Raw genomic sequence first — 11,609 nt, 5'->3', positions numbered from 1 at the left:
CCCATCTGCAGCAGCCACAAGCTGTCTTCCCTCCAGGCTCCTTGGATCTCTGAGCCTGTCCCTCCTGAGGCTGCGTGGCCCAGTTCTTGTTTCTGACCTTCTCCTTTTCCGGAAGAATTAGAGGCTGTTGCTTCTGAATGTTAGTGTGTAATTCCCCAGCCTTCTCCTCCCACTGGGAGTTTAATTCTCCCTCCCATTACCCCTGAGTCACTAGATTTCCTAATTCCCCAAAATGTGCTTTTGTGATGTCACAGTTCAGGGTAGCGAAGCCTTTGACCTGCCTCCATGGTCTGCTCAAGGAATGGCCCCTCAGGTATCAGGCCTGTAGCCAGCCCCTCTCTATGGGCAGGGACCCACATGCCTCTCCTTTTTGACCATTGTGTGAAGATTGCAGCTTATCCTCCACTGTGTTTGCTGGACTAACGTCCAGTTCCTGTGCTTTGCTTTCTCTCCAGGGGCTGTGAGCAGTGTGTGTGTGAAAGAGATAGTGGGGTCTATCCGTTCCCCCATTCTATGTCTGTCTTGTGTATTTAGATTATAAATTCTTCAGGGCATGGGCCAGCTACTATTCTGTGTTTGTACTCTGCCTAGCACAATGGGGACCCACTGTTAGTTGCTCCTTAGCACTAAGGTAATGAATATGATTTATAATCATAATAACTCTCCTGCCACTTTGAGCCAAGGAAGCTGGCCTTGGGATGTTACTGCTTAAAAATGAGCTGGGGGTTAAAACCATGGACTATTCTTTGTGCCAAGTATCCCACAAATTCCACTGACCTCCTTGTTTTCTTTGCCTGCAATAGGGTTTCCAGTTTCCAAACCTGATGTGATGTCGCAGCTGAACGAGGGGAAGAGCCGTGGTCCCAGACCTCCAGGGCTCTGAGAAAGAAGTGCTTCCAAGAGCTGCCTTCGCAGGTGAGGACTTGGTTAAACCAACTCAACAACTGTGTGGGAATGCAGGAAACATTCGGGATGCCCTACAAAGACCCTGTGAGCTCTCCAAGTTCAGGATTGTTCCCTGCAGACGTGGAATCATTATGGCAAATGTCACTCATGGCTTCCTCCTATTCTGACTGACAACTGGCAGCAGGTCCCTCCCGGATCTCTCTTTCCCCTGAGTGTTCTCATGAGATGCAGACCAAAACTGATCCCTTCCTCTCTCCTCTGGGGAAGGGTTTGGGGAAAATCAGCTCCTAATAGGTTTGATCTCTCCCCCACATATTTTGGATTGTTCATCCCTTTTTCCATTCCTCTCTCTGAGATTTTCTTTCTTTCCGGTGCAGGTAGTGATCTGTGTCTGGATTCTCTCTGTCTCCCATCAGGTGATGGGATGGTGAATCAGAATGAGGAGGAGAAACCCCATCAGGAAGATGCTGAGCAAGGAGAACCACATGGAACTTTATCAGGAAGATCCAAAGGGCATGTTTCCGGGAGTTATGCACTCCCAGAAAAAACAAAAGCCTGTGAGACTCAGGGGAGGCCAGAGGGAAACTTGAGTAGCCTCTCAGACATTATAACAAGCGACAGAATCAACTTGGAAGAGACACGCTACACATGCCATGAGTGTGGGAAAAGCTTCAATCGGAGCTCTGCCCTTATCAGACATCAGACAATCCACACAGGTGAGAAACCTTATGAATGCTCTGAGTGTGGGAAATGCTTCATTGATAGTTCAGCCCTCATCTCACATCAGCGAATCCACACAGGAGAAGCGCCCCACACATGCGCTGAGTGCGGGAAAAGCTTTAGTCAGAGCTCAGACCTTATCACACATCAGAGAATCCACACAGGAGAGACGCCCTACATGTGCTCTGAGTATGGGAAAAGCTTTAGTCAGAGCTCTACCCTGAACACACATCGTAGAATCCACACAGGAGAGAAGCCCTACATATGCTCTGAGTGTGGGAAAAGCTTCAGTGGGACCTCACACCTTATCAGACATAGGAAAATCCACATGGGTGAGAAACCTTATGAATGCGCTGAGTGTGGGAAAAGGTTTAGTCAGAGCTCAGACCTTATCACACATTGGAGAATCCACGCAGGAGAGAAGCCCTACACATGCGCTGAGTGTGGGAAAAGCTTTAGTCAGAGCTCTACCCTGAACACACATCGTAGAATCCACACAGGAGAGAAGCCCTACACATGCCTTCCATACTGCGAAGGTTGGACAGGCCTGTGACCAGGGCCGATCCAGAGAACAGAAGGGTGTGCTGTCTACCGGGTGCTAAAATACGGGATGTGGACCTGAGGTTGAAAAGGATCCTAAGAGGAGCGGGTAAGAACCCTTTGATCATCCTTCATGTGGGAACGAATGACACGGCTAGATTCTCGCTAGAGAGGATCAAGGGAGACTATGCCAGGTTGGGTAAGACGCTCAAGGAAATTGAGGCTCAGGTGATCTTCAGTGGGATTCTACCTGTCCCTAGGGAAGGGCGCCAAAGGGGTGAGAGGATCGTGATGGTTAATAGTTGGCTGAGGGAGTGGTGTTACAAGGAGGGCTTTGGGATGTATGGGCACTGGGAGGCTTTTGGGGACAGACAACTGTTCTCAAGGGATGGGCTCCACCTAAGTAGGGAAGGAAGTAGACTTCTAGGAGGGAGGCTGGCTCATCTGATTAAAAGAGCTTTAAACTAGACACTGGGGGGAGACGGTCGGGAGAGGTCCTGGTGCTCTCCACGCCAAATTTTCACATTGGGAGTGAGGACAGCAAGATAACAGATATAGCCAGAGGGGGGCAGTTAAGTGTAAGGAAGAGTGGGGGGACAGATTCTAGATCTACAAGTCATACTGGAAGTACTGTGTCCATACCGAGTTGGGTAAAAAGAGTGAGAGGAGCCCAACAGGAAAAATTAGGATGTTTGTTCACCAATGCGAGAAGCTTAGGTAACAAAATGGAGGAACTGGAGCTCCTGGTCCGGGAATTGAAACCGGATATCGTAGGAATAACAGAAACATGGTGGAACGGTAGCCATGACTGGAGTACAGGTATGGAAGGGTATGTGCTGTTTAGGAAAGACCGATGCAAAGGTAAAGGTGGGGGAGTAGCACTGTATATCAATAATGAGGTAAAATGTAATGAGATAACTAGCGCTGCAATGGACAATACGGAGTCTGTTTGGGCAATGGTCACATTGGGGAAGAAAACTACCAGAGCCTCATCCAGGATAGTGATTGGGGTGTGCTATAGACCGCCGGGATCTAGCTTAGAGATGGATAGGGAGCTCTTTAATGTTTTTAAGGAGGTAAACACTAATAGGAACTGCTTGATCATGGGGGACTTTAACTTCCCGGATATAGATTGGGAAACAAATGCTAGTAATAATAATAGGGCTCAGCTTTTCCTAGACGTGATAGCTAATGAATTCCTTCATCAAGTGGTTGCTGAACCGACGAGGGGGGATGCCATTTTAGATTTGATTTTGGTGAGTAATGAGGACCTTGTTGAGGACATTGTTGTAGGGGACAACCTTGGCTCGAGTGATCATGAGCTAATTCGTTTCCAAATAAATGGGAGGATAATCAATAGTGCATCTGAGACTAGGGTGTATGATTTCAAAAGGGCTAATTTTACTAAATTAAGGCGACTAGTTAGGGAAGTGGACTGGGCTAACATATTTAGGGATCTAAGGGCAGATGACGCCTGGAGTTACTTCAAGTTGAAGTTGCAGGAGTTGTCAGAGGCATGTATCCCGAGAAGGGGGAAACGGCTCGTAGGTAGCAGTTTTAGACCGAGCTGGATGAGCAAGCGTCTTAGAGGGGTCATTAAGAAAAAGCAGAAAGCGTACCGGGAGTGGAAAATGGGAGGGATCAGCAAGGAAACCTACCTTATTGAGGTCAGAGGGTGCAGGGAAGCTGTGAGAAAGGCAAAGCGACGAGTGGAGATGGATCTAGCGAAGGGGATTAAAACCAATAGCAAACGGTTTTTTAGCCATATAAATAGGAAGAAAACCAAGAAAGAAGAAGTGGGACCGCTTAAAACTTTAAATGGAGTGGAGATTAGGGATAATCTTGGAATGGCACAATATCTGAACGAATACTTTGCCTCGGTCTTTAATGAGGCTAATGAAGGGCTAAGGAATAGTGATAGAGGGACCGATGGGAATGAAGATATGGGGGTAGACATTACGGTAGCTGAGGTAGAAGCCAAACTGGAACAGCTTAACGGAAGTAAATCGGGGGGCCCGGATAATCTTCATCCTAGAATATTAAGGGAATTGGCGAGGGATATTGCTAGCCCGTTAGCGATAATCTTTAATAAATCCCTAAATTCGGGGATTGTACCGACTGACTGGAGATTAGCTAATGTAGTTCCTATATTCAAGAAGGGGAAAAAAAGTGACCCGGGGAATTATAGGCCTGTTAGTCTAACATCTGTAGTATGCAAAGTCATGGAAAAAATCTTAAAAGAGAGAATGGTTCCGGAGCATGAGGCCGATGGCAACTGGGATAGATTACAGCATGGATTTACGAAAGGTAGATCGTGCCAAACCAACTTGATCTCCTTCTTTGAGAGAGTAACAGATTTTTTAGACAAGGGAAATGCGGTGGATCTCATATATCTGGATTTCAGTAAGGCGTTTGATACGGTACCGCATGAAGAATTACTGGTTAAATTGGAAAAGATGGAGATCGAAGTGAAAATCCAGAGGTGGATAAGGAGCTGGTTAAAGGGGAGACTGCAGAGGGTAGTATTGAAGGGGGAACTGTCCGGTTGGAGGGGGGTTACCAGTGGAGTTCCTCAAGGCTCGGTTTTGGGTCCAATTTTATTCAATCTATTTATTGCTGACCTGGGAACCAAGAGTAGGAGTGGGCTGATAAAGTTTGCGGATGACACCAAGTTGGGGGGTATTGTCAATTCGGAAGAGGATCGGGATATTCTCCAGGGAGATTTGGATGACCTTGTAAACTGGAGTATTAGTAACAGGATGAAATTCAATAGTGAGAAGTGTAAGGTTATGCATTTAGGGATGTCTAACAAGAACTTTAGTTATAAGCTGGGACGCACCAGTTGGAAGTAACGGAGGAGGAGAAGGACCTAGGAGTCCTGGTTGATCGCAAGATGACTATGAGTAGGCAATGTGATGTGGCGTTAAAAAGCTAATGCGGTCTTGGGTTGCATTAGGCGAGGTATTTCTAGTAGGGATAAGGAGGTGCTAGTCCCGTTATATAAGGCGCTGGTGAGACCTCATTTGGAGTATTGTGTGCAGTTTTGGTCTCCCATGTTTAAGAAGGATGAATTCAAACTAGAACAGGTACAAAGAAGGGCCACTAGAATGATCCGAGGAATGGAAGGCCTTTCGTATGAAAGGAGACTTGAGGAGCTCGGTTTGTTTTCCTTAACCAAAAGAAGGATGAGAGGAGATATGATTACACTCTTTAAATATATCAGAGGGATAAATACCAGGGAAGGAGAAGAATTATTTCAGCTCAGTGCTAATGTGGACACGAGGACGAACGGATATAAACTGTCAGTCAGGAAATTCAGGCTTGAAATTAGACGAAGGTTCCTAACCATCAGGGGAGTGCAATACTGGAACAGTCTACCGAGGGACACAGTGGGGGCGAAGGACCTCCACGACTTTAAGATTAAGCTAGATAAGTTGAGGGAGGGGATGGTATGATAGGATAACGGGCTTAGTCAATAGGTCAATTATGTGCCTGGTATGATGTAACCTTTTCCAGAGGGTTTGGCTGGAGAGTCTTGCCCGCATGCTCGGGGTTCAGCTGACCGCCATATTTGGGGTCGGGAAGGAATATTCCTCCAGGGAAGATTGGCTATGGCCCTGGAGGTTTTTCGCCTTCCTCCGAAGCATGGGGCAGGGTTCACTTGCTAAGGAGTGGGTGGATCGGCTTATGTGGCCTGCATCTTGCAGGAGGTCAGACTAGATGATCATAATGGTCCCTTCTGATCTTGAATTCTATGATTCTATGATTCTATGATTCTATGCTCTGAGTGTGGGAAAAGCTTCAAACAGCTCTCTGCCCTTATCACACATCAGAGAATCCACGCAGGAGAGAAGCCCTACACATGCGCTGAGTGTGGGAAAAGCTTTAGTCAGCGCTCTGCCCTTATCACGCATCAGAGAATCCACACAGGAGAGAAGCCCTACACGTGCACTGAGTGTGGGAAAAGTTTCAATCGGAACTCTCACCTTATCACACATCGTAGAATCCACACAGGGGAGAATCCCTACATATGCTCTGAGTGTGGGAAAAGCTTCAATCAGAACTCTCACCTTATCACACATCGTAGAATCCACACAGGAGAGAAGCCCTACATATGCTCTGAGTGTGGGAAAAGCTTTAGTCAGAACTCAGACCTTATCACACATCGTAGAATCCACACAGGAGAGAAGCCCTACACATGCTCTGAGTGTGGGAAAAGCTTCAATCAGCGCTCTGCCCTTATCACACATCAGAGAATCCACGCAGGAGAGAAGCCCTACACATGCTCTGAGTGTGGGAAAAGCTTCAATCAGCGCTCTGCCCTTATCACACATCAGAGAATCCACGCAGGAGAGAAGCCCTACACATGCGCTGAGTGTGGAAAAGCTTCATTCAGGGCTCTGCCCTTATCACACATCAGAGAATCCACACAGGAGAGAAGCCCTACACGTGCACTGAGTGTGGGAAAAGCTTCAATGTGACCTCATACCTTATCAAACATAGGAAAATCCACATGCGTGAGAAACCTTATGAATGCGTTGAGTGTGGGAAAAGCTTTAGTCAGATCTCTACCCTGAACACACATCGGAGAATACACACAGGAGAGAAGCCCTACACATGCGCTGAGTGTGGGAAAAGCTTTAGTCAGCGCTCTGTCCTCATCACACATCAGAGAATCCACACAGGAGAGAAGCCCTACACGTGCACTGAGTGTGGGAAAAATTTCAATCGGAACTCTCACCTTATCACACATCGTAGAATCCACACAGGAGAGAAGCCCTACATATGCTCTGAGTGTGGGAAAAGCTTTCGTCAGTGCTCTGCCCTTATCACACATCAGAGAATCCACACAGGAGAGAAGCCCTACATATGCGCTGAGTGTGGGAAAAGCTTCAATCAGAGCTCAAACCTTATCGAACATAGGAAAATCCACATGGGTGAGTAATCTTATGGATGCTCTGAGTGTGGGAAATGTTTCTTTAATCATTCAGGCCTCATCTTACATCAGAGAATCCACACAGGAGAGAAGTCCTACACATGCTCTGAGTGCGGGAAAAGCTTCAAGCACAGCTTAAACGTTGTCTCACATAGGAGAATCACACTCTGAGTGCGGGAAAAGCTACAATCAGCGCTCAAGCCTCATTAGACATCAGAAAAGCCACATGAGAGAGAACTGTAATAAATCCCTTCACTAGGGTTGGCCAAAAATTTTTTTAAAAAAAATCACATTTGCTCATTCCCACATAGTGATTTTTGTACCATCTTCACTGTGGTCTCTCAGCTCCACCAGATCAGTTGCCTGCTTCTGCCTTTGCACCTCATCCTTCTTCGGGTCAGTCCTGTGATCTTTCTATCACCTCCTTTCCTTTTGAGTCACAGGAGTGTGTTCCCTCCGGCCAGGAATGTTCATCCCTCCAGGTGGGGGGAGAGAGGTTGATCCCAACAAGCTACACTGAGGCAAAAACTACCCGTGCCTGACATCCACTAGGACTGTACATGTCGTTGGCTGCTCAAGTTAGTGATCTTAATGTAAAAAATTGTAGTGCAGATGCAGCCCAGGTGCAGGGGTTGGCATTAGCTTCCCCCTTGACCTGACCTAAACTCCATCACTTTCCCTAGTCTAAACAAACCCTGAGCATCACGGTTATACTGTTCCCCCATTTCACAGCAATTGTTAGTCATCGAGTTCTCCCTTGGGGAACAAATTGTTTCATTCCCGGTTGTTCTGATGTTGCTGCAGGTTGTGCTGGAGAGCAGATATTTTCATCATCATTTTTCGCACTTAAAATATATTGAACTATAACAAAGAGCAGGAACAGGGCAGGGATAGGGGAAAAAAGGTCATTTAACCCGTTGCAACAACGGACGTAGTTAGGGTAAGTCAGAGGGATTCCCTTATTCCCTATTACCATCCTCCTTCAATCCGTGCTAGAACCTAAGAATCCTTTTCCTTTCCCCTGTTGTGGGATGGGAGACTTCCAAAAGTGCTCCCTGTGCTATAGCACATGGCTAAGCTCAGAGAATAAACCCCAAATAGCCCCTGAGCTTTGTTTTTTGAATTCTGTGTTTCCGATTACTTCAAGCCTGGGCATTGTGATTATTTACCAGTTTCTCTATCCCTGTTTCTACCACTGTTTCTGTAACATTTTTTGTTTTTTTATGGGACAGGGTTGTTATTCCTTTGCCTAACCCCAACCTGGAAGGCCAGGGTGTCTGTTTTCTCTGGCCCCTCCCCACAGACAAATCTGACAGGGTTGAACCTGCCAGGAGCAAACAAAATGCCCCACTGGTCACACACACACAGCAGATATACACACACAAGACAGAGAAGAAACTGAATTATTTGAGCTATCAACATTTCCACTTTCCCACAGCATGTTAGTTCTGAAGGTTGTTTTAATTTGTTTATTTTCTTGGAACCAGAACTGGGGAAAGAGACACTGGAGTCAATGGAATTACAGCAGGAAGGGATAAGTCTCATGATTCGTCACTAACCAAAGGCTTTGTGAACAGAGCGATAATGTTACTGAATGGTCTGGCTAACCCTGCAGTTAGAAACAATCAGCTCTGTGGGTGGTAAATTTACAGAGGCTTTGCTGCTGATCATGAAATCCCAGCTGTTTAAAGGTAATGTGCTTCTATTTCAGTGCCTCTGGAAGTACAGAAAACAATGATCTGTGTTAAAGAAAAGTTGTCATTTCTCAGAGCCCCAATTTCTATTGTGTGTGTACAGGAAGGTTTGAATGTGTAGCAGGTAGTTTGGTAAAGCTTAGCTATTTTATGTGTGTAACAGGCTCCTGCCCACCTCCAGCAGAGGTTCAATCACATACGATGGCAACTTACCAAATGTCACACAAATTAGTTCATCCCTCCCCATATTCAGTCTCTGACCGGAATGTTCGAATGAGGCAGAGAACTGGGAAAGTATCGCAGTAGGAATACATTAACAAGTGGGATTAATCAGAGCTGGGCTGCAGACAGAGCCTGTTCTAGAGCTGGTGAAGTGACAGGGACACACTCCCGCTAGTGCTGGCTCTGAAATAACAGCAGAAGCAGATCGAAGAGAATGAGCTCATGGGCAGCTGCCCTGGCAGTGCATCACTCACCTGGCAGGTGTTACACAAAACACAGCACTTCCCCCCACTGCCACCACTTCATTATACTGTCCATGGGGCTGTTTGTCCTGCAGGACTTTGATCTCTTGGGGTGGTCCATGGTGATTCATAACAGAGCCATTAGGGGAGCAGGAGTCATCCCAATGGAAATCTCTCCACTTCTTTCTCAGTGTTACCTTCTTAGCCCTGGCTTTGGAGATGACCTTAGCCTTATCCTGTCTTGATTTTAGGTAGGATTTTGATCACCTTCTGGGGCTTGGCAGCTTACAACTTTTGAGGGCTTTTCTCTGCCTTTTTGGTCCCTGCTGCAGTCAGTACATTCTAGACATGGGCATGGTGACCTCCCTGGGGATCTTGACAGCTTTAGCCAGCTTCTTGGTGGCTATTTTCCTGCTCACAGCCACTGTCTTCTTCTCATGCCTTGTCCTGGGGGCCCAGCTGCTGGTTGAATGGGAAGGAGCAGAGGGTGCTGGTGACTTTAGCCCGCACCAAGTGGCCTTTGCTCGTCAGACTCCTGAACCCCAACTGGATGTGGTTCTTGTTCTTCTGCACAGCACAGCCCTGGAGAGGAGGGATCTGCAAATGTACATTCATATGATCCCTTTGTTTAATTGACGAAAACATAAACTAGACACTTAGAGGATTGGAACTGATTTCAGCTGATGGGCAGGTTTGCTAGGTTTTTATGCATTTGGACAGTGAAATGTTGAGTGTTACATTCATTTCAAGCATCCCCGTATAGTGGAGCTCCTGAACATAATGGAGAATGGAAATGAAAATGTTTTCCCTTTTTTTTAAAAAATAAAAATAAAAAAATAAGAGGCTTATTAGAGGGCATTTGGATTTGAAGCAGGGACCACTTGATCTGCAGTCAAACACTCTACCACTGAACTATACCCCATGAGAGCAGATGCTTTCCCATTGTAGCTGAAGCACATCAGTGATTCCAATAGCAGGGGCAGGTTCTCTCTGGGGCACAGAGATTTTTCGGGGAGTTGGTGGCTCCTTTCTTTCCTCACCCTGGAGTAAATGCAGCTTTTTATTCCATGGTACATGTTTTATGGACTAACAACAGCAGCTTGAAGAAAGAGGAGAGTGAATATCTCACTCTCAGGGCTGAAGATGGCCATGTCCTCTGTCTGACCGTTGCCATTGCAGGAGAGAAGGTTTCAATGAAATTGAATGCCCTGGCTCAGACTAGAGACACAGAAAGGTTTTTGCTGTTCATTGAACAGCAAAGGAAATTGTGTCTGTATGTGAAACTGAGGAGGGACATGAAATGCCCACAGGGTGGCGCAATGCCCTAAGCTAAGGCAGGAGGGTGAAGGAACGGGGCTGAGGAATGACTGAAGTGGACTCACCTGGGATTGAAAAGACATTTGTTTGTGCCGGGTAGTGAGAAATGTGACATTAATTCAGATGCAGGGTTGAGGCTTCTTTAGCTCCTTGTAGAATGTGAACTTGATTTCCCTGAAGGGAGAAAGGGAAAGTCTGGGGCGGCCTTTAGTCCCTGGCTGGAGCAGTGTATAAAAAAGGCTCCAGAGACGCAGCTGGCAATTACAGGCCACTAAAGCTAACGTCAGTACCAGGCACATTGGGTGGAATTGTAGAGCCCAATGATTAGACTCATAGCTAACCAGGATTTGCTGGGTAAATCTATTGGGTTTCCGGGAAACGGGGCGGGGCGGAAGCCCGCCCAATGCTAATGGATCCCCCCCTCAGCCTAAGGGGAGGATCCACAGGGCCTCAGAAACCCACTAATTCCGGGGGACAACTAATAAAAGAACAGGGACAGGAGTGCGGTCAAAGGGTCATAAGAAGGGAGCCTGACGGGGACACCGAGCAGAGAACCCCAGACAGTGCCCACAGCTCCTCGAAGGCTTCAAGGGAGCCAGCGGACGCCGCCCAGAGGAACTCCGCCCGGAGACGTGAACGGACTAAGGACCGGAAACAATCCCCACAGTTGCAGGAGTCTCTGTTGGCCAACCGCCTCTCCCTGGTCACGTAGATGGCCATTTTAGCCAGGGCGAGGAGCAGGTTGACCAGGAGGTCCCGCGACTTTGTGGAGCCACGGATAGGGAGTGCATGGAGAAGGAGGTAGGGGGAAAAGTGCAGCCAGAAACGCAATAGGATATTGGTGAGGAGCCGGTATAGGGGCTGCAGCCTGGCGCACTCTAAATAAACGTGCGCCAGGGTCTCCACTTTGTTGGGTGTAGCGGGGTGGTCCCCTGCTCCTGCCCTGCGGGGCTTGAAGCAGCCCAGGAGAGGGCTGGGGCAAGGAGCCTGGGCTGACTGGGGGAAGCAGGCTCAGCTGTGGCCATGCTCCAG

General features: G+C 47.4%; 1 pseudogene; it reads left to right on the top strand.

Annotated features, from left to right (window-relative positions):
• The window catches only part of LOC120381796, a 305,764-nt pseudogene extending 298,374 nt beyond the window's left edge, over window positions 1-7,390 (top strand).
• The last annotated feature ends 4,219 nt before the right edge of the window (window positions 7,391-11,609 follow it).

Source organism: Mauremys reevesii, linkage group 14, assembly GCF_016161935.1.
Source record: "Mauremys reevesii isolate NIE-2019 linkage group 14, ASM1616193v1, whole genome shotgun sequence".
Taxonomy (NCBI): Eukaryota; Metazoa; Chordata; order Testudines; family Geoemydidae; genus Mauremys; species Mauremys reevesii.
The sequence above is the reverse complement of the archived record's forward strand: the minus strand, read 5'-3'. Positions and strand labels throughout refer to the sequence as shown.